Source organism: Erinaceus europaeus, chromosome 17 (assembly GCF_950295315.1).
Source record: "Erinaceus europaeus chromosome 17, mEriEur2.1, whole genome shotgun sequence".
In the NCBI taxonomy this organism is placed as follows: domain Eukaryota; kingdom Metazoa; phylum Chordata; class Mammalia; order Eulipotyphla; family Erinaceidae; genus Erinaceus; species Erinaceus europaeus.
In genome coordinates, this window is record NC_080178.1 from 64,665,404 (window position 1) to 64,686,262 (window position 20,859).

General features: G+C 46.4%; 1 protein-coding gene across 5 annotated transcripts in view; it reads left to right on the top strand.

The window, feature by feature from the left end:
• NUMA1 (nuclear mitotic apparatus protein 1) overlaps nt 1-20,859 on the top strand; it is a 65,966-nt gene that overhangs the window by 6,116 nt on the left and 38,991 nt on the right. For 3 of the 5 annotated variants that reach the window (XM_016190168.2, XM_016190169.2, XM_060176893.1), the window contains exon 1: nt 20,362-20,498. The exons of 1 other annotated variant lie outside the window; for it this stretch is intronic. The gene's annotated coding sequence lies outside the window, so the exon portion shown is untranslated. Of the gene's footprint in view, nt 1-1,248; nt 1,396-20,361; nt 20,499-20,859 lie in introns of those variants that run through there. One more of the 5 variants, XM_060176892.1, reaches the window with a different exon arrangement.

Below are 20,859 nucleotides of genomic sequence, written 5' to 3' on the forward strand. Positions count from 1 at the left end.
ACTCTGACACCACCTCCCCAGACAATAACTTCAGCCCACCTGCATATTAGCTGTGGGGCTCAAGAAAAAGTTAGTAAATTCATGGGCCCCTTGCAATGTATCTGAGATAGACTTCCTAGCTTCTTCTAACCTAAAGACCCTAAATCGCATCTGGTGTATTCTTACCGTTAGGTTCCTGATCATTAAACACTTTCCTTTTTTTTTCCTGCCACCCAGATGATCAGTGAGGATTGGTGCCTACACATCGAATCCACCTCTCTAGGCAGCCATTTTTCCCTATTTATTTTTTAATCTTTTAGATAGGAGAGAGAAATTAAAAGGGGAAGGGGAAATAGAGAAGGGATGGAGAGACAACTGCAGTACTTCAGTTCTGCAGGTGCGGATAGGGTCCTTGCACTTGGTAACGAGTGCGCTTAACCAGAAGAGGCGCACAAGCTTGCTTTTCTTTTTAATATTTTATTTATTTATAAATGAGAAAGATAGGGAGAGAAAGAGCCAGACATCACTCTGGTACATGTGCTACCGGGGATCCAACTTACAACCTCATGCTTGAGAGTACAATGCTTTATCCACTGCACCACCTCCCAGACCACTCAGCTTTCTTTTAAGTTTTTTCGCCCCCTCTCCTCCTCCTAGATTTATTTTCATAAGTGAAGGGAGAGAAACCAGGGCACTGCTTAGCTCTGGCATATGGTGGTGCCAGGCATTGAACCTACTAGACTCCTGAAGCCTCAGGCATGGTTGCTGCCTGCCACTGTGCTTCTGGTCTCATGGAGTTTTCATTTTTGTTATGGGTCTGGCTCTTGAAGGGGTTTTACCGCTGCTGGATAACCAAAAGCACAGAAATGAGAAAGGGCTTGGCTCCTACAAGAAGTAGGAAGGCTGGCTTGATTAATGCAAGGTACACTGGAATAGTGGGAATAAAAGTTAAGTAAATGACAGAGCTGTGTAATGGAGGATGTGGAAAATAAGCCAAGAAATGTAGATCTGATACTTGAGGCAGACGAAAAGCCATGGAAGGTTCTGGAGCAGAATATGAAGTCGGGGTGTACGGAGTTTCCTGAAGGGAAGGACCTTTCCTGGTGTGGAGACCGGAATCCTGGTAGGGCAGGGCTAGGGCAGACTCAGGGGTGTGGCTTGGCAGTCTTGCCACAGGAGGCCAGAATTTCTGCCCCAGTGACTTTTCTTGCTCTGCTACTGACTCACACCATTGACCTGAGCTGCGTGGCTTCCCTTCCGATGCTGTCTGGTCTACGGAGTGCTGGGGCTGCCCAGGATGATGTGAGGCTGAGCTGCCCCATAGAGGGTGGGAGAAGGAAGTGAGCCCTTGACTAACACTAAGCAAGACTGCCAGGGATTACCGCGTCCAAGTCTGAGAAAGCTGTCCACCAGGAGGTAAGCCAAAATGGTTCCTGTCCTCAGCTTTTTTTCTGAGTAGGATGTCAACTATGTTCTTTTTCCCTGGTCCACATCTTTCACAGTAACCTTTTGTTAATTACTAGAAGCAAGTAAGTTACTGCAGGAGGTGGGTAATGAGGTCTAATAAACATTCTTCCAGCTGTGTGTACTTGAGGTCCAGCTTTGAGGTATGTTACCCAGAACTCCTGTGAGCCAGGCTCCGAATAGTAGCTTGTACCTGCGCAGGCACAGATAGGGTCTCAAACCATCGATTCTTAGCTACTGGCTTTTAGAACCTTTTTTGGTGTGCTTTATGACCTTTCGTTGGCCCCTTCTCAGCTGTGTAACTGGGGACACACTGCCTATCTTCAGTGAACTGGAGTTTACTCATACGTAAAAATGAGCATTTTGAATTATGTGATTTAGAAGATTTCTCCCACGGGCTGCATTTATGATTATATCATGTGTGATAGCAAAGTAATAGGATGTTTGTTCACTTCTTTTGCCACCAGGTTTATCGCTGAGGGTTGGTGCCGGTACACTTTCACTGTTTCTGGTGGCCACCTTTTCTTTGTCTTCTGATAAAGAGTCAGTGGCAAAGAGAGAGCTAAGACATGAGAGAAAGAAATGAGATCGAGACAGAGGTGAAGAAGAGTGACACCTTACAGTACAGCACTGCTCTACCTCTTGGGAAACTTCCCCCACACAGGTGGGGACTGAGGGCTTGACCCTGGGTTGTCACTTGTGCGTTTGTACTAGGTGAGCCACCACTTGACCCCCAGAATATATATATATATATTTTAATCCATGCAACAGATTAGTATTTCGTCTCCATTATAATTGTGGGACAAATGTACTTTTTAAAAAAAAAAAATTATTTATAAAAGGGAAACATTGATTAAGCTATAGGATAAGAGGGGTTCAACTTCACACAGTTCCCACCACCAGAACTCTGTATCCCATCCCCTCCCCTGATAGCTTTCCTATTCTTTATCCCTCTGGGAGTATGGACCCAAGGGCATTGTGGAATGCAGAAGGTGGAAGGTCTGACTTCTGTAATTGCTTCCCCGCTGAACATGGGCATTGACAGGTCAATCCATATTCCCCAGCCTGTCTCTCTCTTTCCCTAGTGGGAAAGGGCTCTGGGGAATCTGAGCTCCAGGACATATTGGTGGGATTGTCTGTCCAGGAAAGTCTGGTTGGCATCATGCTAGCATCTGGAACCTGGTGGTTGAAAGAGTTAACATACAAAGCCAAACAAATTGATGACTAGTCATGGACCTAAAGGCTGGAATAGTGCAGATGAAGAGTTGGGGGGTCCTCCATTTTATAGATAGCTAGTAGGCATATTTTAGTTATATTCCAAAGGGCCTGTGGCTATACTAGTTTTTGTTTGTTTTTTTCCCCTGAGCCTGAAATCTGATATGCAGGTGGATCCAAGTTATTGTCTGGGAAGATGATGTCATGGCTGGAAAAAGGACCAGAAAGCTGGATCAGAGAAGAGAATAGCTCCCTAATATGGGAAAGGTGTATAAATATTGTTGACTATAACCCCATTGATTTGATGTCATCTGGGGCCTATATTCAGTTTAGTAGCCTATGTGACCTCTGCATCCCCGTAGATCTGAGCTCACATTCTGTGGTCATGAGTAGGAACATTCTAAGCTGCCCCCATATCAGGACCCATCTTCCTCAAGTGTAGCATAGAGAATGTTGACATTCTCTACAAATGTACTTTTAACTCTCTCCCCTTCAGAGTAATTGTTTATGCTACCAGAACATTTTTGGCTTCTAAGCCTTTTTTTTTTTTAATTTTCTTTTTTGCATTATCTTTATTTATTTACTGGATAGAGACAGTCAGAAATCGATAGGGAATGGGGTGATAGAGAGGGAGAGAGACAGAGAGACAGCTGCAGCACTGCTTCACCACTTACAAAGCTTTCCCCTTGCAGGTGGGGACCAGAGGCTTGAACCTGGGTCCTTGAGCACTATAACTTGTGCGTTCAAGCCTTTTTTAAAAAATATTTATTTATTCCCTTTTGTTGTCCTTTTTTTTTTTTTTTTAAGTATTTATTCCCTTTTGTTGCCCTTGTAGTTAATTGTTGTTGTCGTTGTTGGATAGGACAGAGAGAAATGGAGAGAGGAGGGGAAGACAGAGATGGGGAGAGAAAGAGAGACACCTGCAGACCTGCTTCACTGCCTGTGAAGGGACTTCCCTGCAGGTGGGGAGCTGGGGGCTCGAACCGGGATCCTTACGCCGGTCCTTTCGATTTGTGCCACTTGCGCTTAACCTGCTGCGCTACCACCTGACTCCCTCTTGTTGTTTTTTATTGTCGTAGTTGTTGTTGTTATTGATGTCATCATTGTTGGATAGAACAGAGAGAAATGGAGAGAGGAGGGGAAGAGAGAGGGGGAGAGAAAGAGAGATCTGCAGACCTGCTTCACCGCTTGTGAAGTGACTTCCCTGCAGGTGGGGAGCCAGGGACTCGAACGGGGATCCTTGCGCAGGTCCTTGGGCTTTGTGCCACCTGCGCTTTTAACCCGCTGCGCTACCACCTGACTCCCTTTTTTTTTTTTTTTTTAATTCTTTTCCCCAGAGCACTGCTATACTCTGGCATCTGATGGTGCTGGAGATTCAATCAGGAACTTTTAGTGCCTCAGGCACAAAAATTTTTCTGTATTAAGACAATCTTTTGAATATTAGTAGCACTTGGGTGGACTCAATTTTTGGAAACTGCCAGAAGGTAATGTTAACCTCAGAATCAAACAAGGCTCTTTTTTGGTGAAGAATAAGGTGTGACTAGAAAATAGTTAAGAATTCATGTGTCGTGGTCCAGGAGGTGGCGCAGTGATAAAGCTTTGGACTCTCAAGCATGAGGTCCTGAGTTTGATCCCCGGCAGCACATGTGCCAGAGTGATGGCTGGTTCTTTCTCTCTCCTCCTATCTTTCTCATAAATAAATAAAATCTTAAAAAAAAAAAGAATTCATGTGTCTTACACAGAGTAAGCTTTTTCTTGTAAGTTATTTTATTAGAGAAACAGAGCAGAACATTGCACTGTCGTATGTATCCCTGGGGATAAAGCCTGTGGGCCCCAGACATGCAAAGATGTGACCTGTTGGATTGTTGGAAGTCGTGACAGTTTTCTTTCTTTCTTTTTTTTTTTTAATATTTATTTTCCTGTTTGTTGCCCTTGTTTTATTGCTGTAGTTATTATTGTTGTTGCTATTGATGTTGTCGTTGTTGGATAGGACAGAGAAATGGAGAGATGAGAGGAAGACGGGGGGGTGTGTGGCGGGGAGAGAAAGACAGATATCTGCAGACTTGTTTCACCACCTGTGAAGCAACCCCGCTGCAGGTGGGGAGCCTGGGGGCTTGAACCAGGATCCTTACTCCGGTCCTTGTGCTTTGTGCCACCTGTGCTTAACCCACTGGGCTACCACCCGGCTCCCGTGACATATTTTTCTATGCAAAAATGCATCATGACTTTTCGGACAACACAGTATTTATTGAGTTACCTCCCTAGCTGCTGGTGTCTGTCTCTGTGTCCCCCCCTTCTCTCTGCCTTTCCCCCCCACCAAGATTGTCTCTGGGGCTCAGTGCTGACACTGATTTCATAGCTCCGAGCAGCCATCACCCCCCTCCCCATTTTATTGAAGAAATTGAGAGAACGAGAGGGAAAGAGGAAGATTAAACACACACACCTGAAGACCTGCTTTGCTGCTTGTGAATCCTCTCCCTGCAGTAGGGAGTGAGGCCCTAGGGCTTGGTGTGTGTGTGTGTGTGGGGGGCTCCCCCCCAAGCTCCCTTTTTTTTTTTTTTTGCCTCCAGTGTTATCGCTGGAGCTCAGTGCCTACACTACAAATCCACTGGAGACTTTTTTTACCTTTTGTTGCCCTTGTTATTTATTGTTGTTGTTATTGTTGTCATTGCTGCTGTTGTTGGATAGGACAGAGAGAAATGGAGAGAGGAAGGGAAGAAAGAGAGGGGGAAAGACACCCGCAGACCTGCTTCACTGCTTGTGAAGTGACTCCCTGCAGGTGGGGAGCAGGGGGCTCAAACCGGGATCCTTACGCCCATCTTTGTGCTTCGCGCCACCTGCACTTAACCCCCTGCTCTACCACCCGGCCCCCTTAAGTTTAATTCTTTATTGAGCGAGATCAGAGCACCATGCCAGTGACTAAACTCAGAGCCTCATAAATGCAAGTCAGGCACTCTTTCTGCTGATCCTGGCCCCAGGAGTGTTTCAAAACTATTCTGAGCAATACTAATGTTCTTAGAATAAGCAAGTAACATATTAGAGAAGCTATACTGACATACTTTTCATTTGATTTAATAAGATTGGAAATGGTTGTTTAAAAGGTAACTTTATTCACTGTACTGACTTGTAGATCAGGGTGACTGAGTGCTGCCTTTCTTACATATCTCTACCAATTGGGAATACATTAAGGACCAGAAAGAGTTGGAACCTGTTGTAGAACTTTGTGTCAAGTTTGCCAGGTGCAGTGGCCACTGCTCCCCAGTATTCCAGGGTCCATTAAGTTGACTTCAGGTAGCCAGAACAGTGTTTTGTAGGAGTGACATATCAAATCACTTACTTTATTTATTTATTTACTTACTTATTTTTACTAGAGCACTGATCAGCTCTGGCTTATGGTAGTGCTGGGGACTAAACCTTCAGGTATGACAGTCTGTTTGCATAATCATTATGGTATCTACCCCTACCCTCACTTTATTTTTGTTTCCTTTTGTCAGTAGTTGTGTGTTTGAGCACAGGTGTGGATAGGAGGAGTTTAAAGCAAAAAGGAGGGAGTTGGCGGTAGCACAGCAGGTTAAGCGCACGTGGCGCAAAGCGCAAGAACCAGCATAAGGATCCTGGATCGCGCCCCTGGCTCCCCACCTGCAGGGGAATCGCTTCACAGGTGGTGAAGCAGGTCTGCAGGTGTCTGTCTTTCTCTCCCCCTCTCTGTCTTCCCCATCTCTCTCCATTTCTCCTCCTCGTATCCAACAACGATGACATCAATAACAACAACAATAAAAAAGGGCAGCAAAAGGGAAAATAAATAAAAAAATTAAATAAGAAAAGAAAATAAAGCAAAAAGGAGGGACATTTGAATTATCTGAAACCAGGATGAATCAGGACCCTGAAATCTGTTCCTGAAAATGGTGGTCTTGTTAATAACTAGAGTGAAAGAAAAAATTTTGGTAGATTGTTCAAAGATTTGGTCCCTAAGTTGACTACTGTGTGTGATTATTTGCATCTCTTTCTCTCTTTACCTCTCTCTCTCTCAGACTTTATTTACTAATGCGATAGGAAAGGGCGAGAAGAAGCCATTAATTACTCTGGTCCATGCACCGCCTGGGATTAAACCTGGAACTTCATGCTTCAGAGTCAATACTTTCTTCACTGAACCCCTCCCACTGCCTTTCTTGTTTAGGCTTTGCTTCCCCATTTTTTAAAAAAGTATAGATACTTTTTAAAAATTTATCATTTTTAATTTTTTTTCCCTTTCGTTCCCCTTGTTTATCATCGTTGTGGTTGTTATTGCTGTCACTGTTGTTGGATAGGACAGAGAGAAATCGAGAGAGGAGGGGAAGAGAAAGATAGACACCTGCAGACCTGCTTCACCGCCTGTGAAGCGACCCCCCTGCAGGTGGGGAGCCAGGGGTTCGAACTGGGATCCTGATGCGCTTTCCGCCATGTGTGCTTAACACGCTGCGCCGCTCCCTGCCCCTCCCCCATTCTTATATTAAAAGAGCTACTTAGAGTTCTTCATCTGAAAATAATGTAAGGAGCTCTGAGATGGGGAAATACTGATAGGTTTTTTTTTTTTTTTTTCCTTCCTCCCCCCCCCCTTCAGTGTTATCACTGGGGCTGGTGCCTGCATTATGAATCCACTGCTCCTGGAGGTTATTTTTCTCCCTTTTATTGTCCTTGAAGTTTATTGTTGTTGTTATTATTATTGTTGTTTTTGCTGTCCGTTGTTGGATAGGACAGAGAGAAATTGAGAGAGAATGGGAAGACAGATGGGGAGAGAAAGATAGACACCTGCAGACCTGCAGACCACCACTTGTGAAGCGACCCCCCTGCAGGTGGGGAGCCAGGGGCTTGAACTGGATCCTTGTGCTGGTCCTTGCGCTTTCTTTGCACCGTGTGTGTGTGTGTGTGTGTGTGTGTGTGTGTGTGTGTGTGTGTGTGCTCAACCCGCTGTGCTGCTGCCCGGCTCCCTTTTCTTTCTTTTCAAGATGTATTTCTTTAGTTGGGGTTGGGGTGGGGGCACAGTTGAACACAGGACTTCATACCTGCTGCACCACCTCCAGGGACTCAGGAAGTAGCTTTTCTGAGCAGCTTGACTTGGAGCAGGAGGAAATTCCTTTTCTAGCCTGGAAATTATAGTGACTTGACTTGCAGTCACAACTGAGTGGTCAAACATGAAGTAAGTGCTTAATGAGAAGCAGCCACAGGGCTAGCCGGTTCTGAAAGGAGTCATTCCCTGCTAGGACCTATTGTTGGAAGGAGGTGGGGATGAATTGCAAAAGTTGGTTTCCCGCTGTTGTTAATTTCAAGTCTTTCTTGAAAGGAATTTTCTTGATTAGTGTAGTGGGGTATATACATGAAGAAAAAAGTCTCACGTAACCACAATTCCAAGTTAACTGCCCAAGAGCAGAGCCTGTTGCTTGAGAAGCAAAATGGTCTATAATCATTTACTTGGTAATTCTTAAATCCTACAGAGACCTTGAGAGAATAGGCTGCTGGCGAATTGGCTGGTAGGCAGCAGGCTGGGAATTTGGAACTCTGAAAGAGGAGGCAGCCTGTAGAAGTCACACCTCTCAGTCTTCCATTTCACTTCTTTCTCTCAGTGCCCTGTAGTTTCTAATTAGGGTTGTGTAAGCAGTCAGTCTGTTCATCCCCTTCAAGTCGCAGACCCATGACCTTTTCTGCCAGTCACTCATGTCACATAGGTGCTTTTCTGTTGTTGGCACCACTGTAGGCCAGCTTTTTCAGCTAGAGAGGGAGGGAGAGGAGTACTGACGCTTCTTCTCCCAGGGCCGTGGTACTTAACTCCTGTGTGGTGTACCAGGAGCTTGAGCCTGCCTATCATGCCTGGCAAGGCAGCCACCCTTTCAGGTGAGTTATCTTGCTTGGCCCGACCTTGTGCGATTTTAAATTAAAGGGGCTATCTTCTTGAATTGCTTTGCTAGTTGCCTCACTGAAAGAGTTCACTGGTTTAAGGTCAGTTGGCTGGCATTTGCCCAGGCAGCATTATTGAGTACCTGTTGTGTGCAAGCGTGGTGCTGGAGTGGAGCTCATGGGTACGGAAGATAGTTTCTGCTCTCCAGGAACACAGCCAAGTGAAATATGATAGGACTCAACGGAGAAGGAAATTGTGCGGGGGCCAGGCAGGGCACCCCTGATTGAGCGCACACATTCCAGTGTGCAAGGACTCAGGTTTGAGACCCTGGACCCCATCTGCAGGGGGAAAGCTTTGCGAGTGGTGAGGCAGTGTTGCAGGTGTCTCTCTGTTTCTCTCTCACCCCATTCCTTCTTGATTTCTGGCTGTCTCTATCCAATAGCTAAATAAAGATAGTTAAATTTTTTTTAAGTGTTTATTTATTTATTCCCTTTTGTTGCTCTTGTTGTTTTATTGTTGTAGTTATTGTTGTTATTGATGTCGTTGTTGGATAGGGCAGAGAGAAATGGAGAGAGGAGGGGAAGATGGGGAGAGAAAGACACCTGCAGACCTGCTTCACCACCTGTGAAGCGACTCCTCTGCAGGTGGGGAGCTGGGGGCTTGAACCTTGCGTTTTGTACCACCTACACTTAACCCACTGCACTACCACCTGAATCCCCCCAAAATTTAATGTTTTTAAAAAAAAAGAGAGAAGGAAATTGTGTGAAGGAACAAGCAAAATGGGAGCAGACAGGAAAGGACAGGTGCTCCTAAACTGAGGGAAACAAGGAGAACTGCAGAAGGAAGGAGCGTTTGAGGCAGCCATAAAAGGGCGAATCGGAGTTGGTAGGTGTGAAAGGAAGGCCATTAAATAAATAAATAAATAAATAATACATAGGAAACATCCAAGGAAGAACATTGTAGGGACAAACCACAGCATGGATGAAGACAGAGTTTAGACGAGCCCTAGCTCTTCTGAAGTCGGGCAGTAGCGCAGCGGGTTAAACGCCAGGACTGGTGGAAGGATCCCAGTTCGAGCCCCCAGTTCCCCACCTGCAGGGGAGCCCCTTCACAAATGAAGCAGGTCTGCAGGTGTCTATCTTTCTCTTCCCCTCTGTCTTCCCCTCCTCTCTCCATTTCTCTCTGTCCTATCCAACAATGACAGCATCAGTAACAACAACAATATTAACTACAACAATAAAAAACCAACAAGAGCAACATAAGGGAATAAATAAATTTTTAAATAAATATTTTTTAAAAAGAGTCCTAGCATGTTGAGGCAAATGCAGCTATGAGAGGAGACATTTTAAAGCAATGAACTGAAGGTAATGTTAGGAAGGATATTTGATGGCTGTACTTTAAGAATGATTAAGTGCTGTGTTAATAGATTTGAACTTTATTTTTTAATTTTTTTCTTTTTCACCAGAGCACTGCTTAGCTCTGGCTTATGGTGGTGTAGGGGATTGAACCTGGGATTTTAGAGTCTCAGGCATGCGAGTCTGTTTGCATAACCATGATGCTATCCACCCCACTTCAGTTTTTTATTTTTATTTATTTTTAATATTTTATTTATTCCCTTTTGTTGCCCTTGTTGTTTTTAATTGCTGTAGTTATTATTGTTGTTGTCGTTGTTGTTGGATAGGACAGAGAAATGGAGAGAGAAGGGGAAGACAGAGAGGAGGAGAGAAAGATAGACACCTGCAGACCTGCTTCACCGCCTGTGAAGCGACTCCCCTGCAGGTGGGGAGCCGGGGTTCGAACCGGGATCCTTATGCCGGTCCTTGAGCTTAACCCGCTGCGCTACAGCCCGACTTCCTATTTTTATTTTTTTAAGAATTGGGAAATTGTTAAGCGCAGGTGGCACAAAGCACAAAGACCGGCATAAGAATCCCGGTTCGAACCCCGGCTCCCCACCTGCAGGGGAGTCGCTTCACAGGCGGTGAAGCAGGTCTGCAGGTGTCTATCTTTCTCTCCTCCTCTCTGTCTTCCCCCTTCTCTCTCCATTTCTCTGTCCTATCCAACAACGACGACAACAATAATAACTACAGCAATTAAAAACAACAAGGGCAACAAAAGGGAATAAATAAATACAATAAAAATATTAAAAAAAATAAATAAAAGAATTGGGAAATTGGGTAGGGATGGATAGCATCACAGTTATGCAAAGAGACTCTCATGCCTGAGTCTCCAGATCAGCCTCCCACATCATAGTAAGCCAGAGCTGACCAGCGCGCTGGTTAGAGTTAGTTACTGGGCTGGAGGGAGAGAACCAGATCTCCTCATTTTCTTCTCCTGAGGTGTATTTATTTGATAGAGAAGAAGAGGCCTAGGAAGACAAGATGATAGCCATGCAGAAAGACTTTCATGCCTAAGACTCTGAGGGTCTAGGTTCAGGCTGCACACCACCGTAAACAGAGCCGAGGAAGAGGAGCGAGAACTAGAGCATGCGAGGCTCTCAGGAACTCTAGCCGCTGCTCTACCTCCCAGGCTGCTGCTGCATTTGCAATTTTCTGCCCCCCCCCTTTTTTTTTTAGAAACAGCGGTAGAGAATGTGTGAAACAGCACCGAAAGCTGCCTGGGTGGTGCACGTGGCCAAGCAGCACAATATTCCAACTGAGCTATTCTACTGGAACCCCACTTTTTAAAAAAGTAATATTTAAAAATATTTATTTGTTTTCCCTTTTTGTTGCCCCTTTTTAAATTGTTGTTGTTATTGATGTCGTCGTTGTTAGATAGGACAGAGAGAAATGGAGAGGGGGAGAGAAAGATAAACATCTGCAGACCTGCTTCACTGCTTGTGAAGCGACTTCCCTGCACATGGGGAGCCGGGGGCTCGAACCAAGATTCTTACACCAGTCCTTGCACTTTGCACCACGTGCACTTAACCCGCTGCTCTACCGCCCAACTCCCCCCCCACCCCTTTTTTTTTTTTACTAGAGCACTGTTCAGCTCTGGTTTATGGTGATGTTGCAGATTGAATCTAGAACCTTTGGTATCTCAGCCACGAAAGTCTTTTTATTTTTATTTATTTATTCCCTTTTTGTTGCCCTTGTTGTTTTTATTGTTGTAGTTATTATTGTTGTTGTTGTTGTTGGATAGGACAGAGAGAAATGGAGAGAGGAGGGGAAGACAGAGAGGAGGAGAGAAAGATAGACACCTGCAGACCTGCTTCACCGCCTGTGAAGCGACTCCCCTGCAGGTGGGGAGCCAGGGTTCGAACCGGGATCCTTATGCCGGTCTTTGTGCTTTGCGCCACCTGCGCTTAACCCGCTGCGCTACAGCCCGACTTCCCCACGAAAGTCTTTTTACATAACCATTATGCTGTCTTCCCAGCCCACAACTATGTCATTACTTTTTAAAAATGGTTTTTATTATTTATTTATTTATTTTTATTAGTGAGAAAGATCGGAGAGAAAGAACCAGACATCACTCTGGAACATGTGCTGCCAGGGATTGAACTCAGGACCTCATGCCTGAGAGTCCAATACTTTATCTCCTGCGCCTCCTCCCGGCCACCACAACTATTTCATTATATAAACATTGCTGGAGTACTATGTAGATATCGCTAGTGACTGCATCATACAGGATTTTTCTTTATTTTTTTAATGCTGAGCCTCATGTGTGCATAATATTGCTGAACCACTTTCTCAGTCCGATTTGTATTTGGATGTGTTTTGAGAGCAGAGAGAGAGAGGAAAGGAAGAGAAGTGTCCGAGCGCCACTCTGCCTTCTGTGGAGTTCCCTCAGATCTGTTCTTGGTGTTTTCATATGGTGCCTGCCCAGACTATCTCCTGGGAACCCCTCCCCCTACTTTTTTTTTTTTAAAGCTCTGGCTTAGCTGGGTGCTGGGGATTGAACCTGGAACTTTGGACATTCAGGTGTGGAAGTCTTTTTTTTTTTTAAATATATATTTTTATTTATTAGTGAGAAAGGAGGAGAGAGAGAACCAGACATCACTCTGGCACATGTGCTGCCGGGGACTGAACTCAGGACCTCCTGCTTGAAAGTCCAAAGCTTTATCACTGCGCCACCTCCCGCAGACCACATGAAAGTCTTTTTGTGTAGCCATTATACTCTCCCCCACCCCCATTTGAATGTTTATAGCATTTTCAGTTCATTCTATTTTGGACAATAGTGTAGTGCTCTTAAACATTATTAAAGTAATAAACCATGAGCAGTTCCCCTGTACATCATTTTTCTCTCAACCTATTCTGCAAAGATAATCAGTATTTACTAATAGTTTCTGGTTTGTCTTTGCATGAACATTATTATTTAATTTTTTTAAATTGTCTTTATTTATTGGATAGAGACCGCCAGAAATTGAGAAGGCAGGGGGTGGTAGAGAGAGAGAGAGAGAGAGAGAGACAGGCAGAGAGACACCTGCAGCCCTGCTTCACCACTCATTAAGCTCTCCCTCTTACATGAACTTTATTATGTGTACATTTAAAAAAAAATATTTATTTTTACCAGAGCACTGTTCAGCCGTAGCTTATGGTGGTGCAGGGTATTGAACCTGGGATTTGGGAGCCTCAGGCATGAGAATCTCCTTGCATAACAATTATGCTACTACCCGCTCCCAAAAAGATTTATTGAGAGAGAAGAGAAAGAGAACTGGAGCATCTCCCTGACACATGAGATACCAGGACTGAGCTTGAGTTTAGTGTGTAGCATTCACCCCTGTCCATAGCCAGGACATTTTCATCATCATAAACAGTACTGCATTTCAGTTAGAGACAGACAGAAGGGGGCTGGGGATGGCATAATGGGTGTGCAAAGAGACTCTCATACCTGAGGCTCCAGGGTGCCAGGCTCAGTCCCCTGAAACCCCCTGAAATAATCCAGAGCTGAGCAGTGCTCTGGCATGTAGTGGGTGGGGAGACACAGGAGAGGAGAGACACCATAGTACTTCCCGATGTTTGTTCATGGACCTCTCCTTTGGTGCCATGCACGGTTCTGGGGGCTCAAACCTGGGTCCTCTTTTTAATTCCTAGTTGTTTAGATACCTGGTAGAACGCTGCATTTGCCTGGGTTCAGAGTGTGACAAAGCAGAGTTAATTCCTTCAGCCAGCTGTGCATTGGAAACAACAGCTGAGACTAGAAGGAGAACGTTTATATGGTGGAGGGAGGGCCGCCCTGGAACAACAAAAAAAAATTGGGGGGCCATGGGTTGGAGAGGTAAATCATGTGCTGGGGCACCTGCTTTGCCATGCATGCAGCCCAGATTGGAGCCCCAGCACACCACGTGAGTGCCGTGGTCCTAGGGAAGCGCGGTTTCTCTCTGAAAAAGTCAGCTTGGAGTGATGAAATCAAGTAAGTGTGAGAATCCTGTAATGTGCTTCTTTACTCAAAAGAAAAAAAAGCTGATTTTTTTCTTTAATATTTATTTATTTCCTTTTGTTGCCCTTATTGTTTTCTTGTTGTTGTTATCGATGTCGTCGTTGTTGGATAGGACAGAGAGAAATGGAGAGAGGAGGGGAAGACAGAGGGGGGAGAGAAAGACACCTGCAGACCTGCTTCACCGCCAGTGAAGCGACTCCCCTGCAGGTGGGGAGCCGGGGCCTCACGCTATGTGCCACGTGCGCTTAACCTGCTGCTACAGCCCGACTCCCAAAGCTGATTTTTTTTAAGATGGTAAAGACATCTTCTTTAAGCTACTGAATATGTGCAGGCTTTTATTCATTCAATATTGCCTTTATTATTTTTTTAAAGAAGATTTATTCCTTTATTAATGGGAGAGAGTGAGGAAGAGAGAAATGCTGAGAAAGAACCATAGTATCAGTCCAGCACACATGGTACTGGGGTTGAATGCGAGCCCTGTGCCTGTACTCTAACCTGCTGTGCCACCTGTGATTATTTTGTTAAGATCTTTAGAGGAGGGAGCCTGGCGGTAGTGCAGTGGGTTAAGCGCACGTGGCGCAAAGTGCAAGGACTGGAGTAAAGATCTCAGTTTGAGCCCCGGCTCCCCACCTGAGTCGCTTCACAGGCAGTGAAGCAGGTCTGCAGGTGTCTTATCTTTCTCTTCCCCTCTGTCTTCCCCTCCTCTCTCCATTTCTCTCTGTCCTATCCAACAACAACAACATCAATAACAACAACAAGAAAACAAGGGCAACAAAAGGGAATAAATTTTTTTAAAAAAGATCTTTAGAGGATAATGTAGAGGACAGATAACTCACTACTTATATGCTAAGTCACTTTTAACTCCAGAGCCTCAGGTTTCATCTTTAAAAATAAAAACAGAGCCTATCTAACATTGTCCTGAGGAGTAGACAAGATGACCATGCAAGGGGATGGACTCTGGGGATAGACCAGCTGGGCTCAAATACTTATTCCATCACTTACTGTGTGACCTTAGGCAGGGTATTCAATCTTTCTAATTCTCACTTTTCTTTTCCGTAAAATAGGAGCAATCATAGTATTTGGATTGTTGTGTCATTGGGTTATTATGAGGATTATGCAAAATAAAGCATGAGAAGTGTTTAGCATACTGCTTGGCACGTACCGCATATTCATTAAATGTCAGCTGATAATTACAACAGGGGCCATAATAGCAGTAATGATAGGCTTTAGGTATTTATTATGCCAGGACATCAAGCGCAGAAGGAAGACCAGAGGGCATTGCATAGAGGAGTGGACTTGTAAGAGCAGTTTTGCTGCCATCATCTCTTGTGTGTGAGAGGGCCCGCGGGGACCGAGAGGCGGAAGGTGATTGGGCCCCGGTCTGCAGCTTCCCTGCCTGGCTGGGATAGGCTGCTCAGAGGTGCTTCGGAGGACAAGTGAGAAGACTAGCCTGGCAAGGTTGAAGGGTTTAGGACTCTAGACGGTAAAGCAGGGGCCGGGTCATGGGAGTTCCTGAATGCTAGGTGAGTTATTTGAGTCCAAATGCGACCATGCCAGAGCTGGCTTGGAAACTGCAACCTCCTAGTCTGCTTAAAAAAATGAAACAAAACAGGGAGTCAGGCAGAAGCGCACGTGGCGCAAAGCACAAGCACCGGCGTAAGGATCCCTGTTCGAGCCCCCTGTTCCTCACCTGCTGGGGAGTCACTTCACAGGTGGTGAAGCAGGTCTGCGGGTGTCTGTCTTTCTCTCCATTTCTCTCTGTCCCATCAATAACAACAATAACTATAACAACAATGAAAAACAAGGGCAACAAAAGGGAAAATAAAACAATGAAACAAAACAAAAAGCTTGCTTTATTTATTTATTTATTTTTTATTAGCATGAGAGAGAGAGAGAGAGAGAGAGAGAGAGAACAAACCAAGGCATCACTCTGGCACATGTAATTCCAGGGATTGTACTTGGATCTTGTGCTTGAGCCACTTCTCAGTCTTTTGTTTGTTTAGACTTTATAGAATACTAATGACATAAGCTATTTAACATCTGTGGTTTAACTGATAGAAAGCTGCAGACCCATGTACGTACTGCCTGATGCTCTCTGTCCTCCACACCCCAGCGCCAGTCTGTCTGAATCCCAAATTCTGTGCTAGTCGTTTGCCATATTTTCACCTAGCTTTCTTTCATTTCCCTTCCTTTAAAAAAGGATTTCACCACTCCTGTCCCAGTCTTTTGAGGACAGTGAGCAGGGACTATGAAATCAAGCCGGAACTTTGTGGTTGGGAGGAGGGGTGTGGAAGTTCTGAGGCTGCTGGCTGAGGGGAGTGACTGTAACTGCTCTGCTCCCCTGGGCTGTCCTAAAGAGCAGGCCCAAAGCTTGGCGACTTTGAAGAGATTCCATGGAGAGTTCAGCTAGTCTGAGGCTGCATGGCCCGGACTGTTGTCTTAGAACTAAGGTGGGGAAGTGGTGGGGGCCTCTTGTAGACATTTTATCAATTCTGTCTTGCTTCCCAGAGCTTCAGGGCTCACTTAATGCCAGATGTGGCCAGGATGAGTTTAGCAGGCCTGCCTCCTGTTTTCACTTCATACATTACCTGAGAAGTGGACAGTGCCAGTCATTGCTTTTCTGGAAAAACTTTGGTTTTTGCTTTCATGGTGTTTCTTTGAAACAAGCTTCTGTTTCTGCTAGCAGCAATTGCTACCATGCAAAGTACTCACCTCCCATCGGGATAAGGATCCTGGTTCGAACCCCGGCTCCCCACCTGCAGGGGAGTCGCTTCACAGGCGGTGAAGCAGGTCTGCAGGTGTCTGTCTTTCTCTCCCCCTCTCTGTCTTCCCCTCCTCTCTCCATTTCTCTCTGTCCTATCCAGCAACGATGACAACAACAATAATAACTACAACAATAAAACAACAAGGGCAACAAAAGGGAATAAATAAATAAAATTTTAAAAAAATTTAAAAAAAAGTACTCACCTCCCTGCTGATTGTTTGGGAAAGGGCAACAAAAGGGAATAAATAAATAAAATTTTAAAAAAATTTAAAAAAAAGTACTCACCTCCCTGCTGATTGTTTGGGAAAGCTTTAGGGTCTGGGGAAAGCACATGACTAGGATGGAAGGTCTCTGTAGCGCTGAGCCTTGGTGTGACACCCCTCCACACACACACACACACACACACACACACACCCACCCCACCCCTACACTGCCCAGTCCTTCTCTGGCCAGAAGTCTGAATTAGAAGACCCACAGGTGTAGTTCAGTGGAATAGTCAAGGAACTAAGGAACTAGGTGTGTGTGTGTGGGGGGGGGGTTGTAGGGAAGAGAGTCAGAAAGGGAGGAAACTGGTTATATCCTTGAGAAATGTACATTCTAGATACAAAAACAAGACTTGTGCACGTACAGTTAAAGCAAGCAGCTTCTAAATGCAGAATACATACATTTTTAAAGTAACATAAGGTATAGAAAGTCTAGAATCTCACTCCTGACAGGACAAACCACTGTTATATTTAAATATATATTAAATATTTGGATAGTTTAGATTTGAGCTGAACCTTAAGGAAAATCCAGAGTCAGAATGATTAAAAAGAAAAAAAAAATCCAAAATACTGAGTGCGTCCTTCTCTTTATCCTTCTTTTACCTCACACATGTATGAGGCTCAGAGGTGATTTGCCACACAGCAGCCTGCTGCAGTCTGACTTTCAGTGGCTCTGTGATCTTGAAAGGAGCTCACAGCAGCCTGCCTGACAGACCTACACTGCCCTCCCCACCCCCACCCACACACACACACAGACTGCAGTGCTTAGGGGTAGCACCCCCTTTGCTTTACAAGCCTAGCCACTTAGCAAGTTTGTCGGATTCAGATTCCTCTTCTATGGTCACTTCTCTAAGGGATTTTTTTTTTCTTTTTTTGCTTGTCCAGAGCCTCATATATGTGTGATTTTATTCCTCCTTCCTAGACTATTCCTCCTCCTCCTCTTCCTCCTCCTCCTCCAGTTCATAATAGACAGGGAAAGATACCACAATACTAGAGCTTCCCCCTGGTGCTGGCAAGGCAGATATCCTACCGGGTGAGCTATCTCAGCCCACTAAGGAAATTTCCCAAGACTAATGAATTAATATGCATTCATTAATCCAGTTGAACAGTGTCTTAGCTGGTTTCTGTTTACACATTTATTCCCTCTGCAGATATGATCTAGATCAGCTCCCCACTTAATTTAATTCTGTATATGGTTTCTCTGTTGCCCTAGCCATCTACTGTTTCCTCTCTCTAGTTTCTTCCTTCTACTTCCTGTCTCTGTACTTCCTTCAATCCCTTTCCCTTCCTCCATGTCCTCACTACCTATCTTCTCCTTATGTCTGTTGTGGCAGCTTTCTGACTCACCTCTCTGCTGCCAGCCTCATTCATTTATGTATCAGAATAATTACCGTTCATTGTGCGTGTCTGTTAAATGCAAGCAACAAAACGAAGTGTTCAGTGGCTGAAGAGGTGGCTCAGCAGATTGAGCTCAGAATTTGGTTGCATGAGGCCCTGGGTTTGATTCCTACCATTGCATATGCCAGAGAGGTGCTTTTGTTTCTCTCATACTCCCCCCCCCCCTTTTTGGGATTGAGGTTGGGGAGATAGCTAGAATAGCAGTGCAGTAAGATATTTAGATGTTTGAGGTCCCAAAGGAACCAGATTCAATCCCTGGCACCACCCTATGTCAGATCTGAACAGTATTCTCTCTATGAAATGAATGTTTGATACAATACATTTTCAAGCTTTTTTTTTTTCTTCCCCCTTTTGTTGCCCTTGTTTTGTTGTTGTTGGATAGGACAGAGAGAAATGGAGAGAGGAGGGGAAGACAAGGGGGGAGAAAGACAGACACCTGCAGACCTGCTTCAGCACTTGTGAGGCGACCCCCTTGCAGGTGGGAAGCTGGGGGCTCGAACCTGGGATCCTTGCACGGGTCCTTGTGTGCCCCCACATTTTCAAGCTTTTGTTCAACTTCTTGGTTGAAGTTCAAGATTCTCCAACTTCCTAACCTTAACTCCCCCTTCTACTACTCCCACACCTCATCTGCTTTTCTTTTCTTTTTTAACCAGAGCACTGCACAGCTCTGGCTTATAGAGGTGTGGGGGATTGAACCTGGGACTTGAGCCTCAGGCATGAAAGTCTTTTTGCAGACCCATTATGCTGTACTCCCACCCTTCTGCTTTTCTTCTTAATGGTTCCTATAAACATGGGACATCTAACAATGAGATCCACATTAAACTAAAATGAATTTAACTAAAATGAAATGAGAAGGATAATGATTTTAACTAAAAATGAAACCTTAAAATCAAAATTTTACCTTTTCTTTTTTTATATTTTATTTATTCCCTTTTGTTGCCCTTGATGTTTCATTGTTGTAGTTATTATTGTTGTTGTTATTGATGTCTTTGTTGGATAGGACAGAGAGGAATGGAGAGAGGAGGGGAAGACAGAGAGGGGGAGAGATTTCTGATAGACACCTGCAGACCTGCTTCACCGCCTGTGAAGCGACTCCCCTGCAGGTGGGGAACCGGGGTTCGAACCGGGATCCTTACTCAGGTCCTTGCGCTTTGCGCCACCTGCGCTTAACCCGCTGCGCTACCGCCCGACTCCCTTACTTTGTTTTCGTAACCCGTCTCTACTTTGTTGGTCGCTTTTTCCTTATATCTTTTAAATTTTATTTGTTAACGAGAAAGAGCGTGTGTGAAAGAGTAAACAGGGAAAACTAAGGCATGCGGTGCCGGCTGTCAACGAGGGGCCTCCCTGCTCCCAGCCCACCCAGCCCACCGCTGTCTCCACTGCGCCGCTCCCCGGCTGCTCTTCGCAGCTTTCTGTGCGAGTTAGCAGATTCTTGAGGCACATTTCTGAGTCAGGCCCCTCTTCTCTTGTGGAGTTGTAAACTAGCTCCGTGCACACGATGAATTCAGTCTTGTGTGGCCTCAGCATCTGGTGGCAGCACTCGCACATAGTAGGTGCTTAGTGTTCCCGGTGAAGTGCAAGTACGCGAGGGGTTCCTGACACCTGTCAGGTGAGTAGTTTTGTTTTCTGAGTCAGACATCTTCACAGCCTGGAGGAGGCCGCAGAGCCCCGGGGTGTGGAGGGACTCGGGCCGGAGTTCGGGCGGCCATTCCCCGGTCGGCCGGCGGAGGCCATAGCTGGCCAGCACCGCACAGCACCGCGCGGGCCTGCCCTCCGGGTCCCGTGGGCCGGGGCCCCGGGGTGGGGGTGGGGGCGGGGGCGGGGGCGGGGAGGAGCCCGGCCTTGCGAGGCCGGGACGGGCTTTGTGTGCGCCGAGGCGCAGCCTGCGGGGCCCGCTCCCCTGCTCTGCCCGCGGCGAGGACGCGCGCCCCGCAGCCCCTCCCCCGGCGCCCGAGCGGCCGCTGCGCCTTTAAGCGGAGAGACTGCGGCCGTGACGCACTTCTGGCTGTCAGCCTGCAGCGCCGCCGCTGCCAGGCCGCGGAGGAGAAAACCAACAACTTTTCTTTTGTGTGTGGGGTTACTTTCCACCGGCCCCCCTCCTCTCCTTTCGAGATTTACGTGCTCATGGCGGATGAAGCCCTGTAGACCCCTTGGCTGGAGGAGTCTGGTAAGGCCCGGCGCCGAGTCGTGCCCTCCCCCCGAGCTCGCGCGCTCCCCGGGTTCCGTTCAGACCGGGGCGAGGGGGGCGGCGGAGGCCGGGGCTCCGCGCTCCGCCATCCCGAGGGGGCGCGGCGGGCGCCAGTAAACACGGCGGCGGTGGCGGCGGCGGCGCGGGACGGGCGCCTGCCGACATCCGGGCGCCGGCCCGCGGGGCTCCTCTCGGCCTGGTCGCCGCGTTTTGTTCAGGGGGAGCGTGTGCGCCGACGGCGCGGCGGCGCCTCCATCCCCCGGCGAGGCCGGGGCGCGCGGCGGAGGGCGGAGGGCGGAGGGCGCTCCCCGGCGCAGCGCGGCTTAGGCCCCAGGTCCGG